The 21147-nt window shown below is 27.6% G+C and overlaps 1 protein-coding gene and 1 non-coding gene across 2 annotated transcripts in view; both read right to left on the reverse strand.

Annotated features, from left to right (window-relative positions):
- The window catches only part of LOC114123484 (sodium-dependent transporter bedraggled), an 81696-nt gene extending 69201 nt beyond the window's left edge, over positions 1–12495 (reverse strand). The window contains exon 1 of the mRNA XM_027986490.2: positions 12076–12495. The gene's annotated coding sequence lies outside the window, so the exon portion shown is untranslated. The remainder of the gene's footprint in view (positions 1–12075) is intronic.
- An 8153-nt stretch (positions 12496–20648) lies between these two features.
- Positions 20649–20722, reverse strand: Trnat-agu (transfer RNA threonine (anticodon AGU)). Its single transcript has one exon. It is a non-coding gene; the product is annotated as a tRNA-Thr (tRNA).
- Between the last annotated feature and the right edge of the window lie 425 nt (positions 20723–21147).

The raw sequence follows: 21147 nt of genomic DNA on the forward strand, positions 1-21147 counted from the left end.
TTTAGTGTAATCAAACCAAAATAAATATAAAATAGGTACACAAAGCCTTTTGATTTTATAGATTTATTTAAATGAAAAATACTTATTGTTTAAAAAAATTTTAGGTTATCAAATACAATTAATACGAATATTATAAATATATTATAATACAACCTACCATTCAACATTTATCATAGTACAAAGACTAAAATCTGAATATTAAGTACCAAACCCAAAGAATATATTAATAAATAAGCTATAAGTATGTACTTAGTCTGATTATATTATTATATTGTAATGCCTATTGTATGTTTCCAAAGAATTATTCAACACGTCATCTTTTCAAACAATATTTAGTTTTAAGAAATAAAGGAATATAAGATTATGGATCAAAAAATCACAATACATTTACAAGTGATTTTATATGCTATGTTTAGATTTATTTATACTTTATATTTACGTATTCTATAAGTCAACAACGGAGTTGACTTTCTTAAATTCAAAAATTACAATACATTTACTAATAAATAATAATACACTTATTAGGTACATTTGAATTGTTCACTTTTAAAGACATATACTAATAAACTATATGGTATATATTGTGCATTAAATAAATGTATTTCAGAGCTTTTGGTTTTTCACAAGCCACAAACTAATTAGAATTATTTTCAAATAGACATTTACAGTTTTATCAATATTATTATTAATTAATGTACGATTTAAGATTTATATTTAGTAATAAGTTAAAGGAACTTTTTTTACGCTGTAGGTATATTACATATCGTTATTCATTATAAATAGTCTCCTAAAATATATTTAAGAATATATTTTATTTTTCATTAAAAACCCGAAAATTACAAATGTATGTAATATGTATTAATAAATGAGGCGTTATTCTTAAGACATTTTTAATTTGATTTTCACAAAAAAAAATTGTATACCTAGTCTAGAATATTATATTAACTATATCAACCCAAGACAAAAATATATATGATACAAACAAACGAATTGACAAAAACTAACTGTACTCGGCGTATTCCTTATCAGACGAATTTATGTTTTTCAAAATAAACAAATAATAAGGAAAAAACACAGTTGATACTAGATAGATATAGATTATTATTTATTTATAATAATCGATACTTAGGAAATGTTATCTATTTTCTTCCAATTTCTAGAAAATTGATATTAAAAATTGTTTAGTATAAAAAAATATATAATCTCTATGTTATAAATTAATGTTTTATTTTTATTTTTTTTTTAATAAATTATACGAAATATATATTTTAAATACAAATATAACAAAATGTAAAATAAAAATTATTGGTTAAAACTTCTAGTACTATGAAACAAATTTCTATTTATATCACTAAGATATGTTTTGAATAATTATTGCAAAACATGCAAGCTCCTGTAAGTGCTTAACCTTAATTATAAGCTATTTTCATTACACCCTAGACTCGGTAGAATTATAAAAACTTGAACAAAAATAAATCAGTAGGTAACATTATAATATTTTCTAAATTAATTAAATAAATTGTTAAAAAATATTAATTAAATCATTCGGACTTTGGTAATAATTATAGAGATCAAATCTAAAAAAATTGTAAAATTTATAGAGTACTTGTAAGTTATAACTATCTATTATATCAACTTTTTAAAATTTTAATTCTCAATAAATTCTTCGTTTTATACTAAGATGAGTTACAACAGCCAACAAGTAGGTAATTATATATTGTAGTGTTTCGACGATCAGATGATGCAAAAAACCTGCGGTTGTTTATACTATCTTATAGTTATTAAATTAATATTAATATGCAGTATACGCGCTGCTCTATGTATTACAGTCCGGTCTTTCTTCAGGAAACACATGATTTGCATGGTGACTCAATCGAGTTAAGGAACTACTAATGGGGTCATTCACTAATCGCAATACGTACACAGCGCTCGAATATGTATGTATTATTATTACATCCCGGTACAGTTATAACCGACAACCTTGCTCAATGCCACTAAACGTGGGTAATACGGTATAAATAAAAATATACAACGTTAGTATTCCCTGTCTTCTCCTCGAAAAATGCAAAAACAATATGATTTATTTATTTTTTACATATCACGATTATTATTATATTATAATTTGTTTTTTGTTATATGAATGTGTGGATTTATGCACGTGTATATCACTACATTTGCGTGCATAATATTTAAACGTGTAGTGTACACTGAAATAGTATAATATATGTATATACGCAAGTGCTATTCGTCTCCACACACGGACGCACACTTTCTCACGGATTTCCTTAATTTCCTTCGTACTCCATTGTTCATAAGTCGGCGATGGTGGCGGAGACTAGGTCACACGCGTTATAAAAAAAAAACTAAGAAAAAGATCTGACGACAAACAAAAAGAATATAATATAGTATATATACATTATACATATTATATAAATACGAAATAAAAAATAACCACGTATTGTTTCCACGTTATTTTTTTCGGTTATAACTGTAATCACGAGAATCGTTATAGTTTTGTACGACCTCGGTGACGCGACTTGGCTGCGAAGGGAAAAAACGGCAACAAGTATATCAAGTAATCGGGTCAAGGGTTTGAATTTTTTGCGAAACTGCAGGTCGAAGGACCTGCATAAAACGTGCATTTGAGAAAGAAACGATTTTCACGTACTCTGAGTTCGTGCATAATGACTGGTCACTATATACAACACAAGTCATCTGTAGATCCTACATAATGTTAACCACGATTACAAAATTTATAATGTGGACAACATAATAATTATTTTATATTGACAAGTTAACTGTCTAAATTATTATTATTGTTAATATTTTAAGATAGTAATAAAACAATTTTCGTCAATAAGGTACTTATTAATTGTTGACAATCATTGTGTACGTCGATATAAAATAAATTAAATAAAAATCTAAAAACATATTACGTATAATTATTCATTAACATTAAATCTATTTAAAAGAATTTAAGTATTTTGATTTCATAATATTGTGTGTTCATAATTAAATTAAGTGTGTTTAGAATGTTTAGATGTTTAATTTTTTGAGATCAAAAACAAAAGATTATATTGGTTTAAAAACTTGCATTACATTGATATTAATTTACAACTTGAAACGATATAACGGGTATACTTAGTTAATTATTACGAACACAATATTCAACATTTTAAGCAAATACTCAAAGCAATGCCTATCAATGTACGTTTTTTTTACTAAGCATAGTAAACCTATAGTACACAATTAAAAAAAAAATGTTTAAATAAAACTTATAAACTCATTAAACAAAGAGTATCGTAGTCATACAGGTAACAAAAAATAGATTTAGCACCCTTTGTTTCAACGTATAATGTTTTATTACAGATTTCTAATGTATTTGACCTCGACATGTTTTTAATTCATAAGCCTCACCAAAAGGTTAATGTTTAACGGATGTTTGTAATATTTTTTCCATTAGCTCTGTCATTTTATTTCGATTAAAATCTAGAAAACGTACAACAATCAATCAAACTGAGCGGTTTAAAATTTAAATACCTACCTATAATACTTCACTCCTAATTATTTTTTTACAATGACCTCTACAACACAAACTGCTTGCGCGTGTGTAAATTATCGTCCACTAACGCCGTATTGTGATTTCGTTAATAATTAAAAAATAGCTGGTAGACAGTTTATTTTATACAGAACGTAACTCATATGTATGCAATTAAACAACCACTAACTTTATGTTAGAATATTCATACTACTAAAATATAAAAATACTGTGTATATGTAAGATATATATACATATTATATTCGTATAAAATATAAATAATACAATATTCATTAAAAATATATATATATATGTCGATACCAATATTTTACTTGAGAGAATTCTTTATTTTATATGTTTACTTGCTAAATTGAACAATAAAGGGGTGTCGTATCCCCCTCTCATGACACTTTTTAAAAAGACTAGTACGTCATTTATTTAACTATTTAATGCTATACTATAGAATATTTTATGAAGATAATACAAAAAAATCTGAATCCCTTATTCTAGATGTACATTACTAAGATATAATATTTCTTTGTAATTAACACTATTGCACAAATGTGCTATGTGTTTATGATTATATTGTATTAAATAAACCAAGCGGTTGAGTTTTATTTTATCTCGAAGAGACTACGCACACATCAGCAATGTCATTCCTACCTATAATGTATTACCATATAAATTGTTTATGATTATTTAAATATTATGTTATTAAATATTTCTATGTATGCATATATTTATACGTGTACTTATATTATACATATAATAACAATGGTTATATTGACAGGTGCTTATAAGTTATAATGCTTGTGGTCCACATTTTTAAGGGAGTAACAGATAAAATGTACAAACATATTTTCTTTTCCCCCTCTTATAAACATCACCAAATTATGCCACTACTCCTAGAGATATACTTAACCGTATTTACTATCGATGTTATAGTTAATAAATTATAACCATAAAATACATGAAAAAATCCACGTATACTGTCAAGTAATTCATGCATTATAGGTATTTTTGAAAGTTCTACATCTAAACACAAATATGAAATAGGGCTAATTTAAAATGATTTTTAAACTGAAAAAGCATTTTTCTTATTTTTAAACTCGACGAAGAAATAAGTTAAATAGTTAATATTTAATCTATAGGTATGGGTTTGTATTTTAAATTATTTACTAATATTTTATAATAGTCAACATTTCACCTAATTAATTATATATATATATTGTTATAGAAAACAGTTAAAAGTTTTTCCTACTTTAATAATAGACTATTAAATGAAAAAATGTTAAGGTAAATAGTGTTTACGTTAGTATTTGTTGTTTTTTTTTTCTATAGCGTTTATTAAAATATTTAAATCTTAATTAAGGGTCCTGTGGTCAGCGGTCACCAATATTTAATATAATATTATATGTTAACAGTTATAATTACATAATATATAAACATTTATGTTTATAGATGCTTAAGTATCTAATCAATAATTTTTAATTTTTATGAATGATTTGATCATTAGATTATTATGGTTAATTTTTTTAAATTACAAGTAGGTTTTAAAGACTTTATGTATTCACCGCTAGATAGCGGTGATAATACCAATAATTGATATTAGGTAAATGAAATCAATAGCGTGCATAGTGCTGCTCATAGAACCTTAACGCATATAACATTTTTACAGTCATGCATGTGCGAACATATAAGTATACCTATAAAAATGAATAATCATCAGAAATACTAACTTATTATATATTATATAATTATTATAACATCAATTAATACAACTATACTATGGTTTTTAGTTTTAACAGTATAATTATTATTAAATTAATAATTTAAAGGTGTATCATTATTATTTTTTATGAGCCATTTACTGTTGCATCTTCAATTCGCGTTATGAAGAAATATAGAACGCGAGTACATTTTGTTACGTATATCTCTAGTGCAACGTGGATCTGATTATAAAATATAATATATTAAACAATATAACTCATATAACCATATATTATGTAGATATATGGATAACTATATGTTTGAATATTGAATAATATATTATTACACAAAATATAATTTTAGATTATTTTGGATCAAGCATAAACACGTTTCAGTTAGGTCGTGTAGTATACACGTCTAGTATGTTTAGTATAAATATACTAGATTGTTTGAGTTCAAATACATTTCAGAATATTGTAATGTCAACGGACAACGAGTATATAGACAATAAGTAACTATAAAAGTATACCTAAACATTAAGTTTACCTAGCCAATAAGATAAGACATCAGTACAATACATATACAATAATAAATGTAAGTATGCAACTATACCTATTCAATTATAAAATCAAAGATATAAGATAATGTATACAATTTTACCCAAAGTTGGGCTTAACTAGTTCACCTGACAACTGTAATAATAACTATATGCAGCCACGTTAACTAGACTAGAGAAATAAACTTGATACTAGATTCCTATATAGAACTAATGAATAATAAAGATAATTTTGTAAATATTACCCTTGGTAAATATACGTAATCCTCTGGAAACGAGTGAAACGCGCGTAGGTATACCGTCGAGCTGGAATTGAATAAAACTTGTTTCACCGCTACTATACAACATTATATTACACATTTAATATTAGAATTATAATAATACATTAATTGATTAATACGAACATTACTAACACAGAAATGGCGAGATAATAGAAAAAAAAGTTTAACTGGGATTACGTTGCGCTACATATAACACTACACTTTGACAAATACGCGTCTTAAGGCGGGTTTCCACTATACAGACATACAGTATACATACTTGTATACGAGTACGTGCATAAAAATACTTTTCTGTGATTGGTTGGTATACATGGTAAGCTTTTGGTACACCAGAAAGTTTATACATTCTTACCACACATATAACCACGATACCATGAAGTTGAATCTAGTTCAACTATTTCCGTTCGAACGGTCTAATTTGAGCGTTAAATTCTAATAAATTCATAAAAATTCCATAGCACAAGACATTTTACGAAAGTAAATGTTAATTAATCTAAATGGGGCTACAAGGAAAGATACATATTATATCTTATTAAGGAAAAATTCACTAAAATAAAGTTATACTTTTGGTGACTTACCAACAAATTTGTCAATTATATTTCGTATCAGTTTATAATCATGCAGCTAATTTATGAAGGTGACGTATCTTCGCCATTACACGTGGATACAATGTATTGAAGAATACTAACGGCGAAACAACTAAGTTTTCTTAAAACCGACTCATAAACAAATAGTTTAGAAGAAATTGAACAATATCGCAGTAGTTACCGCGCGCGAATATTTATAATGTAACCACGAATCACGATAATCGATAGTCAAATAATATATTCAATTATACCACGGTCGAAACTCGAGATAACCACTAATCAACCATTAATCAATATTTAGGTAAACGATTTGCATTACTCGCCAGCTTAGGTACCTATAAATAACAAGTGATATTTTTGTTTGGTCAATTTCGAAGAAAACAGTGCCTGCCAACCGTTTTCTCTGCGACCATCTTTCACTATTTGATTCTCAGCCTGTTTCAGTTTACGAGTTACTAAGTGGTACTATGACATTTCAGAGAAATAATTCTCGTACATAGTATAATATTGGTATTTACGAGCCTCTTTAATTCCCGTCCGATTATACGCATCTCATTTTTCTCGAATATTTTCTAAGGATGGCGCCTCAAAATAAAACGCACTTCAGTCAATCATCCGTCGACCTGTAGTCTCATGCTCTCATCGTCAGCGTATATTATTCACAAGCTCCTCGTATTGGGTACTAATCTTTATTAACATTTATTGTTGTTACACGTCATACGTTGTAATTCTACTTGTTACTACTTATTAAAGAAATTTAAAAAATGTATTCAAAATAATTAAAGTTAGAGGCTTCAAAGCGAAATGAAATTACGAAGTACTGAAAGGTACCACAGTATAGTACCAACTACAGATGACAACTATACCTACACAATCGTACCAATTCATTTATTTCATTATAAATTCAATAATAATGTAACATATTTTCAAGAAAATTTTTTTTTCCAAGAAAACAGTTTATTTTTAAAATAATAATTTACAATGTTTTGACTTATAAATATTTATATTTTTTAAATATACTAATGCCGGATTGCATGAAAAATTGATTAATTTAATGGTTCATTAAAATGTTATAAAATAAACCAATCATAGGCCACTAAATCATGTTTAATAGACCATATTATTAAATCTTGATAAAAAATTTTAGTGATTGTCCATGCTAACGGGTACAAGCGTTAAATGTGTTAATGTTAAAAGTTTAAACGGATATTAAATCTAATAGCCGATGGCATGTGCTTATTAAATTGTAGTTTATCAGGTGGTGCACCACAATAGGCTAGTGAGACTATACTAAGTAGGTATATAAATACGAATATTATAGATTTAGTAATATAAGAGTAAATAAGTTAATAGATTCGGAAAAGCTTAGTAGATCCTTATTAAATAGTCAAGTGGCATATACTGCGTATGCTAAAATATCACATCAGCGTTATTAATTATTAGATTTTATTTTATTATTATGGGTATCGACGATTTTCGATAAGATGCGAATCGGTTAAGGAACACTTAAATTATTTTAGGTTTTAACAATAACAGTGAATGTATATTAATAACACAAACTCTATTATTACATGTATACCTTGATAGAGAAACACCGACATGTATGATTTTCTTTAATAGTTTCATTAATATTGTAAAAATATAATTCAGAGTTTACGAATTACGATTTATTAATTTTAATAACAAAAGTTAAATACATACAAATAAATAAATAATGAATAATTAAGTACTGTAAATGATAAACTTATAAAAACCAGTGTCGTAACTATAAAAGGGATTAACCGGACTCGTTCGCTTAAGGAGCCCAAAGTAATATAATGTTATTCTTTAAATAATTTATAATAAACTATTAAACTATTTTCGAATTAATAAAATATGCAATAATGTTTTCAAAAAAGAACAGTCAAATGAGTGACGCTCTGCTATACAGTAGGTATCGTATATGGATCTCAGACATAAAGTAATTCACTGTATAATGGATGTAATGATAGGTATTAATGGTATCATTATAGGTATACGAAAAACGATCTGAACGGAGATGATTTGTTAGCCAAGGATATATATTTTCATTGAGTGGTGAAAAATGTGGTTTATATTTTAATGACCCGATACCGCAAAATTAAATCACATCGGAAAATACCAATTTAAACAACTGATTGTAATTTTTTTACTACAGCAAAAATCTAAAATTATTTGATAGTAAATTGTTATTTTACGAGTATGTTTTTAATTTCGTAAAATTTTAAACTTTAGATAATTTTTTTTTAATCGACCAATGCTCAACTTCTTTTATAATTATTGTAAGTAAAAATTATGGAAAATCTTGTACCTATTCAATTTTCAATTCTCAGCTACGTACTTCTACATTTTTTTTGATAACTTTTTAATTTCAATATAACTTCCAAGTATATATTCACGATTTTGACGAATTTCTATCAATATTTAAACTTTAAATACTAATGAAAAAAAATGTACCTATGTATTCTTATAATTTTTGAATAAATATAACTTATAAGACTAACTCATGAGGAACTTTTTATTAAATTTTCAAGTATTTTGACTCAGCCAAAAAAATTTTATCGACATTTATATAAAAAAAAAAATATTCAAAAACCTATATTTAAAATGTCTTAAAATAAGCGAAATATTTTGAAAATTAAATGTTGTAAAGAAAATACCAATTTAAATAACTGGTAAAATTTTCAAGTATCTACGACTTATACGGTTTGAATAATAATAAATATTGAAAATTGATTGAGGATAAATCATTATCCTTATTACGCGATTTCGTAAAAATTTTAAATTCAAACGCTCATAACATTTTTTCCTATAATAACACGTCGAGTTTTTTCTACAGCTATTTGAAGGTAAGCTTATAGAAAACTTAGTGTTGAATTAAAAACCTTAGATTTAAATACAAACAATTTTAAAAATTTTCAACTACAAAATGACTTGCATATTTTAGCAATTTTGAGATATTTCGTAAAAATTTGATCTTTAAACGTTTATAAAAAAATCGAGACCTTCGAGATTTTTGAATTTAAAAAAAAAATATTTAGAAAAATCGAAAATTTAAATTTAAATAGATACAACAATATATAAACACCGATTTTGTTGAAAACTGGTACCTATTAAGGGAAAATTCCCATTTTTTTGTGATTTTTGTAGTTTAATTTGCCGGAAACCACTTCTGAAATTGAAAATTGAACCATTATTTAGACAAGTTATAATGTATAATGTACAGAGATACAAAACAAAATACATTATTGTAGAATCAATGCATTCATCACTCCGTTCAGAATCTAACAATATTTAAGTGAAATGAGTGCACCCTGCGGCCTGCTTCATACTTCCCTTAATAATCCCTAAATGAGGGAGGAATTGAAAATTTCGTTCCCGGATCCAGATTTTGAAGTTTCAGCACTGATAAAAACCATAATTTCCGCATAAATATACTTGGTCCAAATGAGTAGGTAACACATTTTCAATAGTTATGATTTTTTGCAATTTATAGGTACACCTAAATACCTAATACAATTGATTATAAATATCTTATATAATATAATAATAATACTATAAATTATAATCGTTCTTATAAAGTATAAAATATAAATTCATTAAATGGATTTTAAATTTATATCGAAGTAATAAATTAGTGATCTGTTACTATATATATTGATTCAAGGAATCCTTATAGGTACTAGATTAACCACACAAAAACAAAAACTGAAAATTGAAACCTAGTTGATTCAAGAAAAAATCTCATAAATATATTGAAAAAATATGTTTTTTTTTTTGAAGTGGTAAAAATATAAAATTATCTATTGTCAATGTACACACTCGCAATTTGCACAGCACAATTTTTGCCTATCAAAGTGTAATGAAAACTTTTTATACGATTTTACGATGTAGGTACTAATTAATAATTATAATATTTTATATTATAACAATCGTAACACAACACAATGCTGCAGTATGCACTTGCAAACTGTATGAGGTGAAAGCATTTTGAGCATTTTGATCCGTCTACATAATAAATTTTGATAACGGTAACTTCGCTATTGATCGAAGAAAAACATATAGTTCACCACATGTGTCATATCCGTCAAATTGAGTTACGTTGACAAAAAGTAGGATTTAAGTAAGAGATTAAACCCTGGTAAGTGGTAGTGTCATCAAGAGGTTAAACAGGGGTTCTTAACATGTTATCATTATAGACTCCTTTACAAACATATTATCATTATTAATTTTAATTATTATTTAATATTTTAAAAAGTATGATTATAATATTATAAATCAAAAAAATATTATATAGATATAACACTTTTTATAAAATTAAATACACTGTTACAACAATAAAAATGATAATAAAATCTCACCAGTAAAAAAACCTGCACCAGCCCTAAGGTTAAAAATACCCACATATTGTATTGTATCCGATTTCCATTTGTAAGTTATTTTCCATCTTGTCATCTTTACGTGTTGTAAGTATAACATGACATATTTGAATTGCGCAAAACCAATTCTATGTTATTTAACATTAGATTATTAGATTAACCTATTATCAAACTTTGGTACAAACCTCATTCGTGTTTGTGTTTTTCACAACATGTCAACTTTTAAACTGGTTATGTGAACAAAAAAAATATTGCAACTAAAAAATATTCAAAACTTGGTTAAAAATTGAAATATCATAAAAAAACCAACGTTCAAATCAATCCATTTTCACATTAAAGCTAACAACACAAAATTGGTTCTACTCAACGCAAATTTTCTTTGTTGTACTTAAGACGGAAACAACAAATGCGATGTGATATCCTCTTAGAATACGCAACCTTCATATTATATAGATTATGAGTTTGGTGAAAAAATAATGTACAAAAAACTAACGCAACAAAAAGCTCCGCTCAAGGATTTTAAAATTGTTTTCCATCTAGATTCTATACTAAATACTTATTTAATACTAAATATTTTATTAATTGATAAATTAACTTTAATTTCCGCACATCGTTTGCAGGATAAATTTGTTGATAATTATATAATACACATGCAGTTAAAGCTTTTAATGTAAAAATTATGTACCGGTATAAATCAAGATTGATTCGTGCATGGTCTAAGATAATAAACATGTATCACAGCACTCAATTCCGGACCATAATTTTTGCACAAGTACATTTTTTTGTTTCCTTATTATGAATGATTAAAACATTATAAACCTACATAAATTGAATCTTATATTTTAGTTCATATCCGTTTGAAACCCTTTCGAAGTACAGATATTCGCTCTTTGTCATAGCAAACGTCTTGTTACTTTCTAATAGGACTGTTGGGGGCGGGGGGCATGTTATAAAAACGTACTCGTGCAGTATTATTGTTATTATTATTATTATTATTATTATATACCTGGAAAGTGATAATGCAGGTATGGGATGAAGACGTATATATTATATGCTTTCGTCGTACACTTCGTTCAGTCAAAGATGAGCTTTACCCGCCGTGGATGAAATATCCTATACGTCTGCGACTATAATATGTATACAAAACTAATACGACGGTCAGAACGATCTCGATTCAACGCTTTGCACGCAGTGTATAGATTAACCTGTTACATATTCTTTTAACAATATAACAGTACAACGGTAATATTATTATTATGACGTGTTTGACGGCCGGAAACACTGTTACGAGTACGCGCAATGCGAGGCACGTGTGAAGCTACGGCCGTTTTAAAATATATTATCAAAATGTTATTATCGCAATAGATAATTAAAACGTTCTCGGTCCGCGGGCTTTCGTCGTCCGCAACAGTGACTCGCCCCAGTGACCGCCGGCAAACGCGGTTAGACGTGTACTGCCGACCGAACGCGCCGCCACGCGCACACTTTGTCCAGCCCTGTCGGCGGCCGTGGCGGCGGTGGTGCTGCTGCTGCGAACACCGGTGGTGCAGGAGGAGAGACCTTGAACCGACCGGTTCGACCGTTGTATAATACCATGGTATAATAACATTGTATACGTGTAGAACGGTGTGCGCGGCACGCATTACGCGCGTCGCATTGTACGGCGTTATTGTACAATGGGAATCCGTAGCGTTCACTCGGTCGGCGGCGGAGCGCGTTGGTCGTCCACCGAACCCGTTCGGTTGTCGTCCGACGCGAACGCGTGCAATGTAGGTATATAGAAGGCTCGTCGGTGTACGACTGTTTTGCGGCGGTTGTGGTAGTGGCGAGAGTCGGCGCGGCGGCGGCGAAGAGGGGGTCACGCTGTGCAGACGCATAAAACGCGTACGTCGGCGGACCTGCAGAATCGGCTCCGATGACATTCTGTTCCACCAGTACCTATATTGGGTATATAATAATATTATTATGATGCGAATCGATCCCATAATATAACTACAACACTTATATGGTCCCGGCCCCGGATAAACAAATCGCGTGTTTCGCCCGCATATACGTTTTAAAATGTTTTTATCCACGTTTTATTGTGCAAGGTTATTTTCAAATTCTCAAGATTTTTTTTTTTTTTTGTACCACTCAAAGAATGTCTTGTGGAGACGTACAGACGGCATCCGGTTTTTTCAAATAATAACCCCAAATTTACAGCAGTAAATTATTTAGCAAGTAATTTTTCTGGAAACGTATATATATTACAATATTTGAGTTATTTGATTTTGTGAACCTAGGATGATAATATAGAATAATTGTTCCACCATATTATATTAGAATGATGTTTTAAAAATTTTAGTGAATCTATCAACATAATTTATAATTTTTAAAAATTAACCAAGTGTACAATAAATATTAAATCCAATATTGCATCTATTTTATAATTTTGAATAGTACTTTACATAAATACTTTCATAATTGAAAGACTATACCTAATTACTCAAACTATTTAATTAAGTAAATCAATGATATTTTTAAATACATTTTCCACTAAGTAATAATTTACAATAAAAAAAAGAGGGTACTCATTTGAAAAACAGAAGTTTGTATCACAACAGAATACTTCTTAGGTACCTAGTACAAAAATTCAATAATTAAATCTTAAGTATATTTAAAAATTTGCATAAATTTATTGTTAATAGAAAAAATAGAACATGTTGATGAATCCCCCTGTATAGTGAATAGTTGTTGTTAATCGTTATATCTTATGTATAATTTGTATGGGTGGTATAGCTATATCGTGTATTGATTTGTCAAACAAATTTTTTTTAGGTTGGTTAAGCGTTTTCGAGATAATTACTATAAATAATGCACACCACTAATATTTACAATAATTGTTTATTCAGAACTCCAGAAGATATAAAAACCACCATTTAAAGAAATCATGTAGATAAAAGGTATATAAAATAAAACAACATTAGATTTACTATCGAACTATTTTTCTCAGTTAAATAAAAATAAATACGAGAACGACAAACATACAACTTTAATTTTTTAAGGCTCTTACCGCTCTATGTTAAAGTTTTGTATTTTTCGTAAATTTAGCATTAAAATATTTTATTGCTCTCTGAACATACACCATGACAAAAGTAGTTATTATTGTTATTTTTAATACTAGGTGGATAGCATTTTAAGCGTGCATATTATTATATCTCGATATTCTACGTAGTACGTACTCTCATTTTTTGAAGATAATTTGCATAAGGATTCCACATAAAATAATATTATTGTTTGGTGTTCCGTGATCTCAAAATCTACAGAATTCTACAGAAATTAATATACATTGTATATTTGATTCGTATACATTTTCGTCAATCTAAAATTAGATGGTGTGGTCAATTTATGGCTTTGTACCGGAAGAGTTCATTATCCTTTAGCGTTGCAGGATTCGTAAGAAGAATACTGGTCACGATACAACTATTGTCATTGAAATACAATGTATCATTATAGTAAATATTTTACATATACATATAATATAAATTTATACGTTTAAGACGATCATCATGCATATTTTTATATTACCAGCTATTTATATTGGAAGCCGGACATTTAGTCATCTATGTAGAATTGATTGGCGTTGTAGCATAGGTACTGGAACTGGCGCTATTTTCGTAATATAACTATTGAAACATTTGAAACACCAGATATCTTCAACAGTTCAACACAGACAACATGCATATAGGTAGATCCCTATAATATATTCATAATAATTTTCATTACATAATATACTAAAATATTTGACATAACAATATGTAATTAAACATAATGTAACATTATGCAGGATCTGCTAGTTTTGTACATTCAAAAAACTAAAATTAAGACCAAAATATAATTTTTAATATTTTTAATATGTTTTTATAATTTATATTATATTATATTTATTGGTACAAATCATAATAAATGCGTATCTACACTTGTCGTATATTTTAAATATGTATATTGTATATGTATCAGCTGGCAGCTACCATGAAATCTAATGTAGATATAGAATTTCATAAGTATTCTTCAGTTCTTCACATCTAAAATAAATGCACAAAAGTGAACAGACAATACATCGATATATGATATAGAACTATGTCCTATACTCCTATAGTATCATAAAATAAATAGGTACGGGCTTCAAAATATACATTTTGTAGTCATGAAACGGCTACAAAACATCGATAATCGATTTTAATTTTTGACCATGTTTTCTTAGAAATATCGTTTATATATATATACATATTATATAAACATTACGCAACTCATATACTCATAATTATTATTAATTCATATTAAAATGATTTACTATTATACATACTATATAGTATATAGCATACATAGAGATACTAATAATATAATATAATATTAAGTATGTAAAATATTGGATCACATTGTTTTTTAATATTTTTCTTTATAATTTGTGGTGGACAACTGAATAATGATCAGTCGTTTTTGACACGTATACGTTTTCCCATTCCAGCAACCACGCTTCCCGCAAATATAATAATTATATGTGTGAAATATAAAATATAATACAGACATTATTATAATATTATAATATAGTTCTTGCTCTCGTACGTGTACGTATAACCGTATAGGTACTTGAATGTTGGCTGGTAATTATTTTTTTGTTTTGCTAGTGGTTGTTAGTTTGTATTTTGAACTGTAATATATACTTACGACTTGTATCAGTTATATCTAATAACGTATAACCACAACTTCTGCGGTACCTCGTACCTACCTTTTTCTTTATTTTTTTTCTTTTTTTTTTTTGTTGTTTGGTATAATATACTTTTTACTAACACATCAAATTATATACATAAAGAATTCGAAGATTTTCTGGTCATCATTAATATACTTATTGTTGTTACTGCAGAGAATGCTAGTCACCGTCATTTAAATATGGATCATGTTCAAAGTCGGCAATTATAGATGCATTTGCAGCTTGAATATCTGAATGAAATCAAACTCAAACGCACTCCACCTACTCTGATATCCGTTTAAGATTTATGTATATATTTTTTAACATAATAATATTCCAATTAAGCTGTATCTGTAGAGTAATTTACCCACATTTTTTTTCTTTTCTACTTATATTAGTAAACTTTAAAAAAATATTTTAATCAGTTTAAAATTATACTCTGCGACGTTCTACTAGGACAAACAATACCTACGCATGATATCGTTCCGGAAATACCTATACAACATTCTGTCATGCTTCCGCAATTACCGTACATAATATATTGATTAATGATTATACATACGGCTGTAAATCCAGTAACTACGATAATATTATTGACTGGCATGGATCTCTATTTATCTAGACATAAAGGCTTAATTGCTGTTTTTATGATCTTGTATACGGTATACCTAAAAGAGAAAACACACAATTTAAATCAAATAGTAGGGAAAAGTGGAAAACTAACAGCATTATAATTAATTATATTATAAAACATTCTATAGATTTCTAAGTATCTGTAGAATTTATACATGCGTATTTACAATATTCAATTATTATTTCCGCAGCTATCCAAAATCAAAATTTAATGATAGCGGAATAAATACCTAAAAAAAATATGACTATAGTCTATAATAAATTATAGATAAAATTGATCCACCATTTCACCACAAACATATTCGAAAATAGCTTCATATTTGAATTGTTCATAATTATTTGAATTGCTTTAATGCTTTAATGTTTTAAATGATATTGTGGTACTTTTATGCGATAATTTCATTTAGTTTCATTGAGAGTAATTTCTAAGTATATTCTTGAAATCTCAACTCGTTCTTGATTAGAAATTAAGTTTTCAGTGTTGTGATAAGTACAGTAGATATCTGATGTTTACCCAGTATTCAAATAATAATATGTTTTTTCTTGAATATCTTCCATATTTTTTAAACTTCTCCAAATATTTGAGTAAATATATCAATGAAGATAACAATACTTTTCCCCGTTTTAAATGTAAATCTTCAACAATATTTATTGGTTCTTTATCCTGGCTACAAGTTCATACTTCATGTGGATTCCGCAATTCCACACTTTTGTGGGAAATTCTTTTAGACTACTCGACTACAAACATAATATGTTGTTTCAAATTAAATTGCTAAGTCAAGAACACTTCCATCAAAATTCTCGATAGAATATTAAGATAATGAAATTTCATATTTTCATGATTATTTTTAAGTTTTTAATGATATGAATGATTAAAATATTAAAAATATCATATTTTAATTGATAATTCATTACAGTTCAAAATATTTTAGTGTATTGTTTTTTAATAGTTTGTGTATTTAAGTTAAATTACACTTTACACCACTCTCTTAACTCACAATCCACCACTTGACACCATAAAATTGTTCAAAGTAAATACCTAAAATATAACAGATTATTTTAAATTTATTGTACATTAACAATTCGAATTTCATAACGTATCTAACGTATTGCAGATTCAAAATAACATACCTCACAAAGAACTGGAAATTTAAGATCAAGTTAAAATGTTCTCCGTTTCTTCAGAGTTTTTTAGTTATTCGTAAACTTTACTATGTTCTTTAGTTTTTATGAACAGTCAGAAAGTCAGGGCGTAAAATAAATTACAGAAGATGCATCATTTACATACAATATTGAATATAATACCCAAGTAAATGTTATGTGTATATATATAGTGTATACTGTATGTATAACTGCACGAATTGTCTAGGTACAGTTTTAAAAGTTCCATAATTTTTTACAGGAAAAATTATATTACTTACAGCTTACAATCTATGATATTTTCAATAATGTAAATTAATGGGCGTTCTTAAAATAACTTTTTTGGCTTCATATAAACAGTTTTTAAAAAATCTCCTGCCTCCGCCGGTTATAGATATACCTAGAGAGCCAATATCTAGGCTCTCTAGATAAACCTATTGTTTTAAAAAATTAATTACTATGCAATGTTGATAAATATAATATATCGGGTACAAAGAATAACGACATCTTTTTTTCGAAGAATATTGAAATACCTATATTATATTATATTATTGTATAAGTATAATTAAAGTACTGGATAAACAATATTTAAATTTTAAATTTAATTTATTCTATAGTTAAGTATTATAATAATATTTTAAACAAAAATCTGTGCAGCATAAATTCAGTTTTTGAGTGAAACAAAGGCAACCCTACACTGTTTTGCAACTCTACATTTTTTTTACACAGGCTCTGGAGTTACATGAACTATAGGTCATAGGGTTACATATGTTATACTCGTTACTCAAGTAGTCAAGTATATATAGATCTAAAACACGGCATTATCAACGTAGATGAAATTAATACACAGTAGCAGCTGCAATAATCAAAAATAAATTCCTCTATGGACAAAAATAAATAATAATAGAAACGTAACACAATTTATACAGTGAATAACTAATAAGTTAAACCCTTATCGCTTGAAACGTCTTTTGTTACCATTATAAAGATAATATTGTTATATAATATAATATTATAAATTTTAATACAATCATATCATATCAATAAACCTTGTTACTACTTACAATAGTTTTATCGTGCTGTCACTTTTAGTTTATACTGATGAGTGTTGATTAAATCATACGATTAAATGCGAACAATATTGTAACATAATAATTGTGGTATTGTGGTTTGTGATGATCACGTTACGTAAACCTATGAAATCAATGATATGTTTTGTTTTGTTTTAATTTCAATGTAAAAGTAAGACTATAACGCCTATAGCCGTATAGACGCAGTAATTAATGATTAATTATTTATCAGCAAACAAAGTATAGTAATTGATTATTTAAAATAATAATATTATGATCGATCCTATACCGGCTATACGCATCAAAGACCTTGAAATGTCATGGTCTTTAAACTATCTTCTTTGATGATGCGTAATGTTTGCCAGGCCTAAAGTTGAATATTGTACCTAACCTTGCGTAAAATTATGCATCTATTAATAATATGATATTAAATAATTAAATTCAACAGTACATCGTTATACATATATCTACATAAAATTGTACTAATATCTATCAATTAGCTGATTGTTTCATAAAATTTAGTATATAGAATATATTAATTATACATAGTGGACACACACACACACACACACACACACACACACACACACAATACATATATGATTGGACGTCATCATCATCATTTCCAATAAAATATTAACTATATTCATAGAATCAATTTTACTGGAGTAGTGATTTTAATGGTACAACATAAATAGTATTACCATGATATTTATTTGATTATTTTATACCTGGAATGTTATCGATTCAATTATTTTTATTTCAAATATTTCATTTTCTTACATTCTATTTTGATGTTTGAATTAATAGGAACGTATTTTTATTATAGATGTATTATTTTCTTGACTTCTTCTTCGTGGTCCACGATAATATTTTTAATCTTTGTAAATTATTTGTAGGCACCGAGAATTTCCTCTGTACGTATAATATTATAATTAATATGCACAATGACATTTTTTAGATACTTAGACTAATTTTAAGGCATCACCTATTGGCTGTTTATATTACAAATATCGGGATCTAATTACACTACTCTATGCTAAAACGATAATGCGGTTAGACTCAAAAGTCAATAATTACTATAATATAACTTTCTATGCTAGTGCTATTATAATAATTAAATATGAATAATATAATAAAATAAATGCAATGTTTTGTAGAAAATTTAAATCAATCCACGACAATAATCCACGTTAATCTTAGTAAAAAAATCAATTAATTGAATAGCAGTATCAAAAAAATGTATCATGAAATATACTTGATAATAATATAATATATTATATATTATATGTCTGATAGGCCGTTTTCGGTCAGAATAATTTTTCGTATGCAATGATTTATCATCAAATTAAAATTTAACACATATAGTTATATGACTCATTACATTATTACAGTGACTTACTTAATAACGAAGTATATTTTAACACCTATTGTACAGCATAGCGGTTTCTTACTTTCCACCTTTTTTCTTTTGAATGCATGAACTTTTACATCTCCTAACGGTTGAGGAGGGAGAGGAAAGACAGGCAATTACTTCATCCAAGGTTTTTTAATCATGTTTGGCCAAATATTATGTATCATTTCAGCATTAAGCATAACAAAATTCAAAATTATTTATTTATTGTTATTTGCACATAATTGTATAGTAATTTGATAACTCTGTTATTGGCAATAATTCACCTGTTTCTACCTATTAATAATAGGAAGTAGGACATTTTCCTTGTAAATAAAATTATCAATTATATTTTAAATTACCTTTGACCTCCCTCCATCTAGTAAAATGTTTGCGGATGCTCATGTTTCACATGTTTAAACGGTATGTCGTATTGCCTATTTCGCTAATATTTTTGGTATTTTCAAACTGATACACCAAAGAAAACCCACAAAATCATCACGAAATCATATATAATGACTGAAAGTACAACGGAAAAAAGTGCAAAAAAAGTGTGACGGCACACATTTGTTAGGGGTGTATGCAGCTATTGCAAGCTACCCCCGACGTGTGCAAGGCACCGGAGGGATTCGAACCCTCGATCTCCTGTTTACTAGACAGGCGCTTTAACCAACTAAGCCACGGCGCCAGTGGCCGCATGCGAGTGAACTTACCGTATTTAAAAGTTGACCGCGTACATGTCATGCCAATGTTTTCATATACCCACTTATTAATCATTACTTATTATTACTACACGTCTACATCATTAACTTACACCACGGTTTAATTGTGTGTTTATCGATGTAATTTTTGCTATCCGTTCGTAGGATTACATCATAGTAAAATATTCTAAAAATTAAAATATAAAATATATCATATTAACAGATTGATAAAAATAATAAGTTTATTGATTATGATTCTCAATGTATTTAATATTATAATGATCCATTCATACTTTTTGTCGAGTGGACTGCGTGGAGTTTGAGTGATATTCACTTCACTTCGTTGTGTACTGAAACTTTAAGCTTATATAAGTACTAGCTATACTATATAGCTGTTATAGTGCTACAGTTT

Source organism: Aphis gossypii, chromosome 3, assembly GCF_020184175.1.
Source record: "Aphis gossypii isolate Hap1 chromosome 3, ASM2018417v2, whole genome shotgun sequence".
Classification (NCBI taxonomy): Eukaryota; Metazoa; Arthropoda; class Insecta; order Hemiptera; family Aphididae; genus Aphis; species Aphis gossypii.